The sequence below is a fragment of the Rattus norvegicus genome, chromosome Y (genome assembly GCF_021556685.1).
Source record: "Rattus norvegicus strain SHRSP/BbbUtx chromosome Y, alternate assembly SHRSP_T2T, whole genome shotgun sequence".
Classification (NCBI taxonomy): Eukaryota; Metazoa; Chordata; class Mammalia; order Rodentia; family Muridae; genus Rattus; species Rattus norvegicus.
In genome coordinates this window covers 104,375-121,273 of record NC_141555.1, presented here as the reverse complement: position 1 = coordinate 121,273, position 16,899 = coordinate 104,375, and positions in this window count along the sequence as shown.

The following is a 16,899-nucleotide window of genomic DNA, read 5'->3' as shown; positions in this document are numbered from 1 at the left end:
CCCAGCCCTGTTCTTTGTTTTTATCCCGCGAAGTGCCAGCCACTCAGCTTCCCAACCCAATTTTGTGGCTATGACATGGACAGTGCTACCCACTGAGCTTCCCAGCCCCTTTCTTTGTTTGTAACGGGGAAGCGCCACCCACCCACTGGCCCAGCTCCATTTTGTGTCTATGATGTGGGCAGCGCTACCCATTGAACTTCCCAGCCCCGTTCATTGTTTTAAATGTGGGAAGTGCCAGCCACTCAGCTTCCCAGCCCAATTTTGTGTCTATGACATGGACAGCGCTACCCACTGAACTTCCCAACTCTGTAATTTGTTTTCAACGCGGGAAGTCCCAGCCACTGAGCTTCCCAGCACACGTTTGTGTCCATGACGGGAACTGCGCTACCCACTGAACATCCCAGCCCAGTTCTTTCTTTTTAACGCGGGAAGCACCAGCCACTCACCTTTCAGGCTCAATTTTGTGTCTATGACGACCACAGAGCTACCCACTGAACTTCCCAGCCCTGTTCTTTGTTTTTAACAAGGGAAGTGCCAGCCACTCTGCTTCCCTGCCCCATTTTGTGTCTATGACATGTACAGCACAACCCAATGAAATGAACTCCACAACCCCCTTCGTTGTTTTTAACACTGGAAGCCACAGCCACTCAGCTTCCCACCCAATTTTGTGTCTATGACCTGGACCGCGCTACCCACTGAACCTCCCAGCCCCGTTCTTTGTTTTTAACTTGGGAAGAGCTGCCCACCCAGCTTCCCAGCGCACTTTTGTGTCAATGATGTGGACAGCACTACAAACTGAACTTCCCAGCCCTGTTCATTGTTTTAAATGCGGGAATTGCCAGCCACTCAGCTTCCCAGCCCAATTTTGTGTCAATGACGTGGACAGCGCTACCCACTGAACTTCCCAGCCCTGTTCTTTCTTTTTAAGGCAGGAAGAGCTGCCCACCCAGCTTCACAGCCCAATTTTCTGTCTATGACCTGGACAGTGCTACCCACTGAACTTCCCAGCCCAGTTCTTCCTTTTTAACGCAGGAAGCACCAGCCACTCACCTTCCCAGCTCAATTTTGTGTCTATGACGTCGAGAAAGCTACCCACTGAACTTCCCAGCCCTGTTCTTTGTTTTTATCCCGGGAAGCAACAGCCACTCAGCTTCCCAGCCCAATTTTGTGTCTATGACCCGGACAGTGCTACCCACTGAACTTCCCAGCTTCGTTCTCTCTTTTTTTTAATGCTGGAAGCGCCACCCACCGTGCATCCTAGCCCAATTTTGTGTCTATGACATGGACAGTGCTACCCACTGAACTTCCCAGTCCGTTCTTCGTTTTTAACAGGGGAATTGCCACCCACCCAGCTGCCCAGCTCCATTTTGTGTCTATGACCGGACAGCGCTACTCACTGAACTCCCAGCCATGCATTTTTTTTGAACCGGGGAAGTGCCACCCATCCAGCTGCCCAGCTCCATTTTCTGTCTATGACGTGGGCAGCGCTACCCACTGAACTTCCCAGCCATGCATTTTGTTTTGAACCGGGGAAGCGACAGCCACTCAGCTTCCCAGCCCAATTTTGTGTCTATGATGTGGACAGTGCTACCCACTGAACTTCCCAGGCCAGTTCTTTGTTTTTATGGAGGGAAGCACAATCCACCCAACTGACCAGCTCCCAATTTGTCTATGATGTGGACAGCACTACCCACTGAACTTCCCATCCGCGATCTTTGTTTTTAAGAGGGGAAGCGCCACCCACCCAGCTGCCCAGCTCCATTTTCTATCTATGATGTGGACAGTGCTACTCACTGAAATTCCCAGCCCTGTTCTTCTTTTTTAATTTGGCTAGCGACAGCCACTCATCTTCCCAGCCCAATTTTGTGTCTATGACATGGACAGCACAAGCCATTGAACTACCCAGCCCCATTCTTTGTTTTTAAAAGGGGAAGCGGCAGCCACTCGGCTTCCCAGCCCACTTTTGTGTCAATGCGAGGACAGCGCTACCCGCTTAACTTCCCACCCCTGCATTTTGTTTTTAACTTGGAAGAGCCGCCTACCAAGCTGCCCAGCCCAATTTTGGGTCTATGACATGGACCGAGATACCCACTGAACGTCCCAGCCCCGATCTTTCTTTCTAACGGGGGAAGCGCCAACCACATAGCTGACCAACTCCATTTTGTGTCAATGACATGGAAGGCAGTAACCACTGAACTTCCCAGACCTGTTCTTGATTTTTAACGGGGGAAGCAACACCCACCAGGCTGCCCATCTCCATTGTGTGTCTATGACGTGGACAGTGGTACACACTGAACTTCCCACCCCTTTCTTTGTTTTTAACGTGGGAAACGCCACCCACTCAGCTGACCAACTCCATTTGGTTTCTATGACGTGGACAGCGCTACCCACTGAACTTCCCAGCAGCGTTCTTTTTTTTTAACTCGGGAAGAGCCAACCACTCAGCTTCCCAGCCCAATTTACTGTCTATGACGTGGACAGCGCTACCCACTGAACTTGCCATCCCTGTTCTTTGTTTTTAACTTGGGAAACGCCAGCCACTTAGCTTCCCAGCCAAATGTTGTGTCAATGACTGGACAGCGCTACCCACTGAACTTCACAGCCTCGTTCTTTGCTTTAAATTCGGGAGGGCCACCCAACCAGCTGCCCATATCTACTTTCTGTATGTGATGTGGACTGCGCTACCCACTGAACTTCCCAGTCCCCTTCATTGTTTTTAACGGGGGAAGCGCCAGCCATTCAGAATCCCAGCCCAATTTTGTGTCTATGACGTGGACAGTGTTACCCACTGAATTTCCCAGCCCGGTTCCTGGCTTTTAACTCGGGAAGCGCCACCCACCCAACTGACCAGCTCCATTTTGGGTCGATGACATGGAAAGCGGTAACCAGTGAACATCCCAGCCCGGTGCTTTGTTTTTAACCAGGGAAGTGCCAGCCACTCAGATTCCCAGCCCAATTTTGAGTCTAAGATGTGGACAGCGCTGCGCACTGAACTTCCCAGCCCCATTCTTTGTTTTTAACTCGGGAAGCGCCACCCACCGAGCTGATCAGCTGCATTTTGTGTCTTTGACGTGGACAGTGCTACCCATTGAACTACCCAGCACCGTTTTTTGTTTTTAATGCGGGACGTGCCAGCCACTCAGTTTCACAGCACAATTTTGTGTCTATGACGTGGAAAGCGCTACTCACTGAACTTCCCAGCCCCGATCTTTGTTTTTAACAACCGAAGCGCCAGCCACCCTGCTGACCTGCGCCAGTTTGTGTCTATGACGTGGACAGCGCTACCCACTGAACTTCCCAGCCTCCTTCATTGTGTTTAACTCGGGAAGCGCCACATACCCAGCTGCCCGACTCCATTTTGTGTCTAGGACATGGACAGCGCTACCCACTGAACTTCCAGCCCCGTTGTTTGTCTTTAACGGGGGAAGGACCACCCAACCAGCTGCCCAGCCCAATTTTTTGTCTATGACCTGGACAGCGCTACCCACTGAACTTCCCAGCCCCCTTGTTTGTTTTGAATTTGGGAAGAGCCACCCACCCAGCTGCCCAGCTCCATTTTGTGTCTATGACATGGACAGCACTACCCCCTGAACTTCCCAGCACATTTCTTTGTTTTTAACTTGGCACGAGCCGCCCACCGAGCTGCCCAGCCCAATTTTTGTCTAGGACGTGGACTGCGCTACCCAGTGAACTTCCCAGCCCCATTCTTTGTGTTTACCTTGGGAGGAGACGCCCACCAAGCTGCCCTGCCCAATTTTGTGTCTATGACATGGTCCTTGTTACCCACTGAACTTCCTAGACCCCTTCATTGTTTTTAACGCGGGAAGCGCCACCCACCAGGCACCCAGGTCCATTGTGTGTCTATGACGTGGACAGTGCTACACACTGGCCTTCCCAGCCCCGTTCTTTGCTTTCAACGCGGGAAGCGCCAGCCACTCACCTTCCCAGCTCAGTTTTGTTTCTATGACCTGGACAGCGCAACCCACTGAACTTCCCAGCCCAGTTCTTTGTTTTTAACCCGGGAAGTGAAAGCCACTCAGCTTCCCAGCCCAATTTTGTGTCTATGACGTGGACAGCACTACCCACTGAACTTCCCAGCCCTTTCTTTTCTTTTCAGCCGGGAAAAGCCAGCCACTCAGCTTCCCACACACAATTTTGTGTCTATGATGTGGACAGCGCTACGACCCTGAACTTCGCAGTCCTGTTCTTTGTTTTAAACACGGTGAGTCCCAGCCACTCAGCTTCCCAGCCCAATTTTGTGTGAATGACGTGGACTGCGCTACCCACAGAACTTCCCAGCCGAGTTCTTTTTTTTTTTCATGCAGGAAGAACTACTCACCCAGCCGCACAGCCCAATTAGGTGTCTATGACATGGACAGCACAACCCACAGAAATTTCCAGCCCCGTTCCTTTTTTTTTTTCTCCCGGGAAGGGCCAGACATTCAGCTTCCCAACACAATTTTGTGTCAATTACGTGGACAGCGATACCCACTGAACTTCCCAGCCCTGTTCTTATTTTTTCACCTGGGAAGGGCCAGCCACTCAGCTTCCCAACACAATTTTGTGTCTATGACGTGATCAGTGCTACCCACTGAACTTCCCAGCCCTGTTCTTTTTTTTTTCACCTGGGAAGGGCCAGCCACTCAGCTTGCCAGCCCCATTTTGTGTCTATGACGTGGACAGCGCTACCCACTGAACTTCCCAGCCCAGTTCTTTGTTTTTAACTTGGAAAGAGCTGCCCACCCAGCTTCCCAGTCCCATTTTGTTTCTAGGACGTGGACAGCACAACCCACTGAACTTCCCAGCACTGCATTTTGTTTTTATCGCGGGGAGTGCCAGGCACTCAGCTTCCCAGCCCAATTTTGTGTCTATGACGTGGACAGCGCTACCCAATGAACTTCCCAGCCCTGCTCTTTATTTAAAACAAGGGAATCGCACCCCACACAGCAGCCACGCTCAATTTTTTGTCTATGACGTGCACAGCGCTACCCACTGAACTTCTCAGCCCCGTTCTTTGTTTTTAACGCGGGAAGGGCCACCCAACCAGCTGCCCAGCTCCACTTTCTGTATATGATGTGGACTGCGCTACCCACTGAGCCTCCCAGCCCCCTTCATTGTTTTTAACGGGGGAAGCTCCAGCCACTGAGCTTCCCACCCCAATTTTTTGTCTAAGCCCTGAATAGCGCTACCCACTGAACTACACAGCCCCCTTTTTTGTATTTAACGTGGGAGGGGCCACCCACCCAGCTGCCCAGCTCCATTTTGTGTCTATGACCTGGACAGTACTACCCATTGAACTTCCCAGCCCCGTTCTTTGCTTTTAACCCGGAAAGCGCCAGCCACTCAGGCTCCCAGCCCAATTTTGTGTCTATGACGTGGACAGCGCTCCCCACTGAACTTCCCAGCCCCTTTTTTGGTTTTTAACTTGGGAAGAGCCGCCCACCAAGCTGCCCAGCAAAATTTCGTGTATATGATATGGACTGCGCTACCCACTGAACTTCCCAGCCCTGTTCTTTCTTTTTAACGCGGGAAGCGTCAGCCACTCACCTTTCATGCTCAATTTTGTGTCAATGACGTCGACAGAGCTACCTACTGAACTTCCCAGCCCTGTTCTTTGTTTCTAACACGGAAAGTGCCCGCCACTGAGCTTCCCAGCCCCATTTTGAGTCTATGACATGTACAGCGCAACCTACTGAACTCCACAGCCCCCTTCGTAGTTTTTAACACTGGAAGCGACAGCCACTCAGCTTCCCAGCCCAATTTTCTGTCTATGACCTGGACCGCGCTACCCACTGAACTTCCCAGCCCCGTTCTTTGTTTTCAATGCGGGAAGCGCCACCCACCCTGCTTCCCAGCGCACTTTTGTGTCTATGACATGGACAGCGCTACCCACTGAACTTCCCAGCCCCGTTCTTCCTTTTTAACGGGGAAATTGCCACCCACCCAGCTTCCCAGCCCAATTTTGTGTCTATGACCGGGACAGCGCTACCCACTGAACTTCCCAGCCATGCATTTTGTTTTTAACGCAGGAAGTGCCAGCCACTTAGCTTCCCAGCCCACTTTTGCGTCAATGACGTGGACAGCGCTACCCACTGAACTTCCCAGCCCCGTTCTTTGCTTTTATCGCATGAAGCGACAGCCATTCAGCTTCCCAGTCCATTTTGATGTCTATCATGTGGACAGCCCTACCTACTAAACTTCCCAGCCCCTTTAATTGTTTTTAATGGGGGAAGCGCCACCCATCCAGCTGCCCAGCTCCATTTTCTGCCTATGACGTGGGCAGCGCTACTCACTGAACTTCCCAGCCCTGTTCTTTTTTAATTTGGGAAGGGACAGCAACTCATCTTCCCAGCCCAATTTTGTGTCTAACACGTGGACAGCGATGCTCACTGAACTTCCCAGCCCCGTTCTTTGTTTTTAAGGTGGGAAGCAAAACCCACCCAGCTGCCCAGCTCCATTTTGTGTCTATGACCTGGACAGCACAACACAATGAACTTCCCAGCCCCGTTCTTTGTTTTTAAGGTGGGAAGCAAAACCCACCCAGCTGACCAGCTCCATTTTCTGTCTATGATGTGGACAGCGCTACCCACTGAACTTCCCAGCCCCCTTGTTTGTTTTTAACCGGGGAAGCAGGACCCACCCAGCTCCTCATCTTTATTTTGTGTCTATGACGTGGACAGCGCTACCCACGGAACTTCCCAGCCCCGTTCTTTGTTTTTAACGGGGGAAGCACCACCCACCCGGCAGCCCAGCCCAATTTTGTTACTATGACGTTGAGCCCTACCTACTGAACTTCACAGCCCTGTTCTTTGTTTATTCCAGGGAAGCGCAACCCACACAGCTTCCCGTCTCCATTTTGTCTATGACATCAACAGGGGAACCCGATGAACTTCCCAGCTCCGATCTTTATTTTTAACTGGGGAAGCGCCAGCCTCTCAGCTTCCCTGCCCAATTTTGTGTCTATGACGTAGACAGGGCTACCCACTGTACTTCCCAGCCCCGTTCTTTGTTTTTAACGAGGGAAGAGCTGTCCACCCAGTTGCCCAGCCGTTTTGAGTCTATGACGTGGACAGCGCTACCCACTGAACTTCCAAGCCCCGTTCTTTTTTTTTAACCCGGGAAGGGCCAGCCACTGAGCTTCCCAGCCCAATTTTGTGTCTATGACACGGACAGCGCAAACAATTGAACTTTCCAGCCCCATTCTTTGTTTTTAACAGGGGAAGTGCCAGCCACTCAGCTTCCCAGCCCACTTTTGTGTCAATGACGTGGACAACGCTACCCACTGAACTTCACAGCCAAGTTCTTTGTTTTTTACCGCGGGAAGCGCCAGTTACTCAGCTTCCCAGCCCACATCTGTGTCTATGAAGTGGACAGCGATACCCACTGAACTTCCCAGCCCTGTTCATTGTTTTTGACTCGGGAAGCGACAGCCACTCAGCCTCCCACCACAATTTTGTGTCTATGACGTGGACAGCGCTACCCACTGAACTTGCCAACCCTGTTCTTTCTTTTGTTCGCCGGAAGCGCCACCCACTCAGCTTCCCAACACAATTTTGTGTCTATGACGTGGACAGCGCTACCCACTGAACTTCCCAGCCCAGTTCTTTGTTTTTAACTTGGAAAGAGCTGCCCACCCAGCTTCCCAGTCCCATTTTGTTTCTATGACGTGGACAGCACAACCCACTGAACTTCCCAGCACTGCATTTTGTTTTTATCGCGGGAAGTGCCAGGCACTCAGCTTCCCAGCCCAATTTTGTGTCTATGACGTGGACAGCGCTACCCAATGAACTTCCCAGCCCTGCTCTTTATTTAAAACAAGGGAATCGCACCCCACACAGCAGCCACGCTCAATTTTTTGTCTATGACGTGCACAGCGCTACCCACTGAACTTCTCAGCCCCTTTCTTTGTTTTTAACGCGGGAAGGGCCACCCAACCAGCTGCCCAGCTCCACTTTCTGTATATGATGTGGACTGCGCTACCCACTGAACTTCCCAGCCCCCTTCATTGTTTTTAACGGGGGAAGCTCCAGCCACTGAGCTTCCCACCCCAATTTTTTGTCTAAGCCCTGAATAGCGCTACCCACTGAACTACACAGCCCCCTTTTTTGTATTTAACGTGGGAGGGGCCACGACCCAGCTGCCCAGCTCCATTTTGTGTCTATGACCTGGACAGTGTTACCCAATGAACTTCCCAGCCCCGTTCTTTGCTTTTAACCCGGAAAGCGCCAGCCACTCAGGCTCCCAGCCCACTTTTGTGTCTATGACCTGGACCGCGCTACCCACTGAACTTCCCAGCCCCGTTCTTTGTTTTCAATGCGGGAAGCGCCACCCACCCTGCTTCCCAGCGTACTTTTGTGTCTATGACATGGACAGCGCTACCCACTGAACTTACCAGCCCCGTTCTTCGTTTTTAACGGGGGAATTGCCACCCACCCAGCTTCCCAGCCCAATTTTGTGTCTATGACCGGGACAGCGCTACCCACTGAACTTCCCAGCCATGCATTTTGTTTTTAAGGCAGGAAGTGCCAGCCACTTAGCTTCCCAGCCCACTTTTGCGTCAATGACGTGGACAGCGCTACCCACTGGACTTCCCAGCCCTGCTCTTTTTTTTAAGACGGGAAGAGCTGCCCACCCAGCTTCACAGCCCAATTTTGTGTCTAGGACGAGGACAGTTCTACCCACTGAACTCCCCAGCCCTGTTCTTTCTTTTTAACACTGGAAGCGTCAGCCACTCACCTTTCATGCTCAATTTTGTGTCAATGACGTCGACAGAGCTACCTACTGAACTGTCCATCCCTGTTCTTTGTTTCTAACACGGAAAGTGCCCGCCACTGAGCTTCCCAGCCCCATTTTGTGTCTATGACATGTACAGTGCAACCTACTGAACTCCACAGCCCCCTTCGTAGTTTTTAACACTGGAAGCGACAGCCACTCAGCATCCCAGCCCAATTTTGTGTCTATGACCTGGACCGCGCTACCCACTGAACTTCCCAGCCCCGTTCTTTGTTTTCAATGCGGGAAGCGCCACCCACCCTGCTTCCCAGCCCAATTTTGTGTCTATGACCGGGACAGCGCTACCCACTGAACTTCCCAGCCCTGTTCTTTTGTGTTAGCCCAGGAATGGCTAGCCACTCATCTTCCCAGCCCAATTTTGTATCTATGAAGGGGACAGCGCTACAAAGTGAACTTCCCAGCTCTGTAATTTGTTTTAAACTCGGGAAGTCCCAGCCACTCACCTTCCCAGCCCACTTTTGTGTCAATGACGTGGACAGCGCTACCCACTGAACTTCCCAGCCATGCATTTTGTTTTTAACGCAGGAAATGCCAGCCACTCAGCTTCCCAGCCCAATTTTGTCTCTATGACTTGGACAGCGCTATCCACTGAACTTCCCAGCCCCGTTTCTTGTTTTTAACGCGGAAGCACCACCCACCCTGCATCCCAGCCCAATTTTGTGTCTATGACATGGACAGTGCTACCCACTGAACTTCCCAGTCCGTTCTTCGTTTTTAGCAGGGGAATTGCCACCCACCCAGCTGCCCAGCTCCATTTTGTGTCTATGACCGGACAGCGCTACCCACTGAACTTCCCAGCCAGGCATTTTGCTTTGAACCGGGGAAGCGCCAGCCACTCAGCTTCCCAGCCCAATTTTGTGTCTATGATGTGGACAGTGCTACCCACTGAACTTCCCAGGCCAGTTCTTTGTTTTTATGGAGGGAAGCACAATCCACCCAACTGACCAGCTCCCAATTTGTCTATGATGTGGACAGCGCTACCCACTGAAATTCCCATCCGCGATCTTTGTTTGTAAGAGGGGAAGCGCCACCCACCCAGCTGCCCAGCTCCATTTTCTATCTATGACGTGGACAGTGCTACTCATTGAAATTCCCAGCCCTGTTCTTCTTTTTTAATTTGGCTAGCGACAGCCACTCATCTTCCCAGCCCAATTTTGTGTCTATGACATGGACAGCGCAAGCCATTGAACTACCCAGCACCATTCTTTGTTTTTAAAAGGGGAAGCGGCAGCCACTCGGCTTCCCAGCCCACTTTTGTGTAAATGCGAGGACAGCGCTACCCGCTTAACTTCCCAGCCCTGCATTTTGTTTTTCAAGCGGGAAGGGCCAGCCACTCAGCTTCCCAGCACACTTTTGTGTCTCTGACGTGGACAGCGCTACGAACTGAACTTCCCACCCCCGTTCTAAATTTTTTTAACGGGGGAAGCGCCAACCACTCACCTTTCAGGCTCAATTTTGTGTCTATGACGTCGACAGGGCTACCCACTGAACTTCCCAGCCCTGTTCTTAGTTTTTACCCCTGTAGTGCCAGCCACTCAGCTCTCCAGCCCCATTTTGTTGCTATGACATGTACAGCGCAACCTACTGAACTCCACAGCCCCCTTCATAGTTTTTAACACTGGAAGGGACAGCCACTCAGCTTCCCACCCAATTTTAGGTCTATGACCTGGACAGCGCTACCCACTGAACTTCCCAGCCCTGCAGTTTGTTTTTAGCGCGGGAAGTGTCAGCCACTTAGCTTCCCAGCCCACTTTTGTGTAAATGACGTGGATAGCGCTACCCACTGAACTTCCCAGCCCTGTTCTTTTTTTTTCGCACGGGAAAAGCCAGCCACTCAGCTTCCCAGCCCAGTTCTGTGTCTATGACATGGACAGTGCTACCAACTGAACTTCCCAACTCTGTAATTTGTTTTAAACTCGGCAAGTGCCATCCACTCAGCTTCCCAGCACACTTTTGTGACAATGACGTGGACTGCGCTACCCACTGAACTTCCCAGCCCTGTTCTTTTTTTTTTTAAATGCGGGAAGAGCTGCCCACCCAGCCTCACAGCCCAATTTTGTGTCAATGACGTGGACAGCGCTACCCACTGAACTTCCCAGCCCAGTTCCTTCATTTTTACGCGGGAAGCGTCAGCCACTAACCTTTCAGGCTCAATTTTGTGTCAATGACGTGGACAGCGCTACCCACTGAACTTCCCAGCCCTGTTCTTTCTTTTTGACTCGGGAAGCCACAGCCACTCACCTTTCAGGCTCAATTTTGTGTCAATGAAGTCGACAGAGCTACCCACTGAACTGTCCAGCCCTGTTCTTTGTTTCTAACACGGAAAGTGCCCGCCACTGAGCTTCCCAGCCCCATTTTGTGTCTAAGACATGTACAGCGCAACCTACTGAACTCCACAGCCGCCTTCGTAGTTTTTAACACTGGAAGCGACAGCCACTCAGCTTCCCAGCCCAATTTTGTGTCTATGACCTGGACTGCGCTACCCACTGAACCTCCCAGCCCCGTTCTTTGTTTTTAACTTGGCAAGAGCTGCCCACCCAGCTTCCCAGCGCACTTTTGTGTCTATGACATGGACAGCACTACCCACTGAACTTCCCAGCCCTGTTCTTTGATTTTAACCCGGGAAGTGCCCGCCACTCACCTTCCCAGCCCAATTTTGTGTCTACGACCTGGACCACACTACCCAGTGAACTTCCCAGCAGAGTTCTCTGTTTTTAACGCGGGAAGGGCCACTAACCCTGCATCCCAGCCCAATTTTGTGTCGATGATATGGACAGTGCTACCCACTGAACTTCCCAGCCCCTCTCTTTGTTTTTAACGGGGTAAGCGCCACCCACCCAGCTGCCAGCTCCATTTTGTGTCTATGACGGGGACAGCGCTACCCACTGAACTTCCCAGCCATGCATTTTGTTTTTCACGCGGGATGGGCCAGCCACTCAGCTTCCCAGCACACTTTTGTGTCTCTGACGTGGACAGCGCTACGAACTGAACTTCCCAGCCCCGTTCTATATTTTTTTAACGGGGGAAGCGCCAGCCACTCACCTTTCAGGCTCAATTTTGTGTCTATGACCTCGACAGGGCTACCCACTGAACTTCCCAGCCCTGTTCTTTCTTTTTAAGGCGGGAAGAACTGCCCACCTAGCTTCACAGTACAATTTTCTGTCTATGACGTGGACAGTGCTACCCACTGAACTTCCCAGCCCAGTTCTTTCTTTTTAACGCCGGAAGCGCCAGCCACTCACCTTCCCAGGTCAATTTTGTGGGTATGAAGTCAACAAAGCTACCCACTGAACTTCCCAGCCCTGTTCTTTGTTTTTATCCCGGGAAGCGACAGCCACTCAGCTTCCCAGCCCAATTTTGTGTCTATGACCTGGACCGAGCTACCCACTGAACCTCCCAGCCCCGTTCTTTGTTTTTAACTTGGAAAGAGCTGCCCACCCAGCTTCCCAGCGCACTTTTGTGTCTATGACATGGACAGCGATACCCACTGAACTTCCCAGCCCTGTTCTTTGTTTTTAACCCGGGAAGTGCCCGCCACTCACCTTCCCAGCCCAATTTTGTGTCTATGACCTGGACCGCACTACCCACTGAGCTTCCCAGCAGAGTTCTCTGTTTTTAACGCAGGAAGGGCTACTGACCCTGCATCCCAGCCCAATTTTGTGTCAATGATATGGACAGTGCTACCCACTGAACTTCCCAGCCCCTCTCTTTGTTTTTAACGGGGTAAGCCCCACCCACCCAGCTGCCAGCTCCATTTTGTGTCTATGATGGGGACAGCGCTACCCACTGAACTTCCCAGCCATGCATTTTTTTTCACGCGGGAAGGGCCAGCCACTCAGCTTCCCAGCACACTTTTGTGTCTCTGACGTGGACAGCGCTACCCACTGAACTTCCCAACCCCGTTCTATATTTTTTTAACTGGGGAAGCGCCAGCCACTCACCTTTCAGGCTCAATTTTGTGTCTATGACGTCGAAAGGGCTACCCACTGAACTTCCCAGCCCTGTTCTTCGTTTTTATCCGGGGAAGCGACAGCCACTCAGCTTCCCAGCCCAATTTTGTGGCTATGACCCGGACAGCGCTACCCACTGAACTTCCCAGCCCTGCATTTTGTTTTTCCCGCGGGAAGGGCCAGCCACTCAGCTTCCCAGCCCACGTTTGTGTCAATGACGGGGATAGCGCTACCCACTGAACTTCCGAGCCCTGTTCTTTTTTTTTTCAGGCGGGAACAGTTGTCCACCCACCTTCACTGCACAATTTTAGGTCTTAAACGTGGACAGTGATACCCACTGAACTTCCCAGCCCAGTTCTTTCTTTTTAACGCAGGAAGCACCAGCCACTCAGCTTCCCAGGCCAATTTTGTGTCTATGACCCGGACAGCACAAACCATTGAACTTCCCAGCCCCATTCTTTCTTTTTAAAAGGTGAACCAGCAACCACTCAGCTTCCGAGCCCACTTTTGTTTCAATGACTTGGACAGCGCTACCCACTTAACTTCCCAGCCCTGCATTTTTTTTTCAAGCGGAAGTGCCATCCACTCAGCATCCCAGCCCTCCTTGTGTCAATGACGTGGACAGCGCTACCCACTGAACCTCCCAGCCCCGTTCTTTCTTTTTAACTTGGGAAGAGCTGCCCACCCAGCTTCCCAGCGCACTTTTGTGTCTATGACATGGACAGCGCTACCCACTGAACTTCCCAGCCCCGTTCTTTGTTTTTAACCCGGGAAGTGCCCGCCACTCACCTTCCCAGCCCAATTTTGTGTCTATGACCTGGACCGTGCTACCCACTGAACTTCCCAGCCCAGTTCTTTGTTTTTAACCCGGGAAGTGCCCGCCACTCACCTTCCCAGCCCAATTTTGTGTCTATGACATGGAGAGCGCTACCCACTGAACTGTCCAGCCCTGTTCTTTTTTTTTCGCCCGGGAAAAGCCAGCCACTCAGCATCCCAGCCCAATTATGTGTCTATGACATGGACAGCGCTAAAAAGTGAACTTCCCAGCTCTGTAAGATGTTTTAACGTGGGAAGCACCAGCCACTCAGCTTGCCAGCCCAATTTGTTGTCTATGACGTCGACAGCACTACCCACTGAACTTCCCAACTCTGTAATTTGTTTTAAACGCGGGAAGTCCCAGCCACTGAGCTTCCCAGCACACTTTTGTGTCCATGACGTGGACTGCGCTACCCACTGAACTTCCCAGCCCAGTTCTTTCTTTTTAACGCGGGAAGCGCCAGCCACTCACCTTTCAGGCTCAATTTTATGTCTATGACGACCACAGAGCTACCCACCGAACTTCCCAGCCCTGTTCTTTGTTTTTAACCCGGGAAGTGCCAGCCACTCAGCTTCCCAGCCCAATTTTGTGGCTATGACATGTACAGTGCTACCCACTGAACATCCCAGGCCCTTTCTTTGTTTTTAACGTGGAAGCGCCACCCACCCACCTGCCCACCTCCATTTTCTGTCTATGATGTGGACAGCGCTACCCACTGAACTTCCAAGCCCCTTTCTTTTTTTAATGCGGGAGGCGACAGCCACTCATCTTCCCAGCCCAATTTTGTGTCTTTGACGTGGAGAGCGCTACCCCCTGAACTTCCCAGTCTTGTTCTTTGTTTTTAACTTGGGAAGAGCTGCCCACCCAGCTTCCCAGCACACATTTGTGTCAATGACGTGGACAGCGCTACCCACTGAACTTCCCAGCCCTGTTCTTTCTTTTTGACGCGGGAAGCCTCAGCCACTCACCTTTCAGGCTCAATTTTGTGTCAATGACGTCGACAGAGCTACCCACTGAACTGTCCATCCCTGTTCTTTGTTTCTAACACGGAAAGTGCCCGCCACTGAGCTTCCCAGCCCCATTTTGTGTCTATGACATGTACAGCGCAGCCTACTGAACTCCACAGCCCCCTTCGTAGTATTTATCACTGGAAGCGACAGCCACTCAGCTTCTCAGCCCAATTTTGTGTCTATGACCTGGACAGCACTACCCACTGAACTTCCCAGTCTTGTTCTTTGTTTTTAACGCGGGAAGGGCCAGTCACTCAGCTTCCCAGCACACTTTTGTGTCTATGACCTGGACAGTGCTACCCACTGAACTTCCCAGCCCAGTTCTTTCTTTTTAACGCCGGAAGCGCCAGCCACTCACCTTCCCAGGTCAATTTTGTGGCTATGAAGTCGACAAAGCTACCCACTGAACTTCCCAGCCCTGTTCTTTGTTTTTATCCCGGTAAGCGACAGCCACTCAGCTTCCCAGCCCAATTTTGTGTCTATGACCGGGACAGCACTACCCACTGTACTTCCCAGCCCTGCATTTTGTTTTTCACGCGGGAAGGGCCAGCCACTCACCTTCCCAGCCCACGTTTGTGTCAATGACGTGGATAGCGCTACCCACTGAAATTCCCAGCCCTGTTCTTTTTTTTTCAGGTGGTAAGAGTTGTCCACCCACCTTCCCAGCCCAATTTTGTGTCTTAAACGTGGACAGTGCTACCCACTGAACTTCCCAGCCCAGTTCTATCTTTTTAACGCAGGAAGCGCCAGCCACTCAGCTTCCCAGCCCAATTTTGTGTATATGACCCGGACAGCGCAAACCATTGAACTCCCGAGCCCGATTCTTTGTTTTTAAAAGGTGAACCGGCAACCACTCAGCTTCCCAGCCCAATTTTGTGTCGATGATATGGACAGTGCTACCCACTGAACTTCCCAGCCCCTCTCTTTGTTTTTAACGGGGGGGGGGAAGCGCCACCCACCCAGTGGACGAGCTCCATTTTGTGTCTATTATGTGGACAGGGCTACCCAGTGAACTTCCCAGCCCCTTTCTTTGTTTTTAACGGGGTAAGCGCCACGCACCCAGCTGCCCAGCCCCATTTTGTGTCTATGACGGGGACAGCGCTACCCACTGAACTTCCCAGCCATGCATTTTGTTTTTCACGCGGGAAGGGCCAGCCACTCAGCTTCCCAGCACACTTTTGTGTCTCTGACGTGGACAGCGCTACGAACTGAACTTCCCAGGTCCATTCTCTATTTTTTTAACGGGGGATCGCCAGCCACTCACCTTTCAGGCTCAATTTTGTGTCTATGACATCGACAGGGCTACCCACTGAACTTCCCAGCCCTGTTCTTAGTTTTTACCCCTGAAGTGCCAGCCACTGAGCTTCCCAGCCCCATTTTGTGTCTATGACATGTACAGCGCAACCTACTGAACTCCACAGCCCCCTTCGTAGTATTTAACACTGGAAGCGACAGCCACTCAGCTTCCCAGCCCAATTTTGTGTCTATGACCTGGACAGCGCTACCCACTGAACTTCCCAGTCTTCTTCTTTGTTTTTAACGCGGGAAGCGCCAGCCACTCAGCTTCCCAGCACACTTTTGTGTCTTTGACCTGGACAGTGCTACCCATTAAACTTCCCAGGCCAGTTCTTGGTTTTTAATGCGGGAAGCGCCAGCCACTCACCTTCCCAGCTCAGTTTTCTTTCTATGATGTGGACAGCGTTACCCACTGAACTTCCCAGCCCGTTCTTTCTTTTTAACCCGGGAAGTGGAAGCCACTCAGCTTCCAGCCCAATTTTGTGTCTCTGCCGTGGACAGCGCACCCGACTGAACTTCATATCCCTGTATTTTGTTTTCAACGGGCTAAGTGCCAGCCACTCAGCTTCCCCTCCCACCCAATTTTCTGTCTATGAGGTGGAGATTGCTAACCACTGAACTTCCCAGCCCCGTTCTCTGTTTTTAACTCGGGAAGGGCCACCCACCCAGCTTCCCAGCCCAAATTTGTGTCAATGACGTCGACAGTGCTACCCACTGAATTTCCCAGGCCTGTTCTTTGTTTTTAACTTGGGAAGAGCTGCCCACACAGCTTCCCAGCCCAATTTTGTCTTTATGATGTGGACAGCGCTACCACTGAACTTCCCAGCCCTATTCTTTTTTTTTCAGGCGGGAAGAGCTGCCCACCCAGCTTCACAGCCCAATTTTGTGTCTTAAACATGGACAGTGCTACCCACTGAACTTCCCAACCCAGTTCTTTCTTTTTAACGCGGGAAGCGCCAGCCACTCACCTCTCAGGCTCAGTTTTGTGTCTATGACGTCCAAAGAGCTACCAACTGAACTTCCCAGCCCTGTT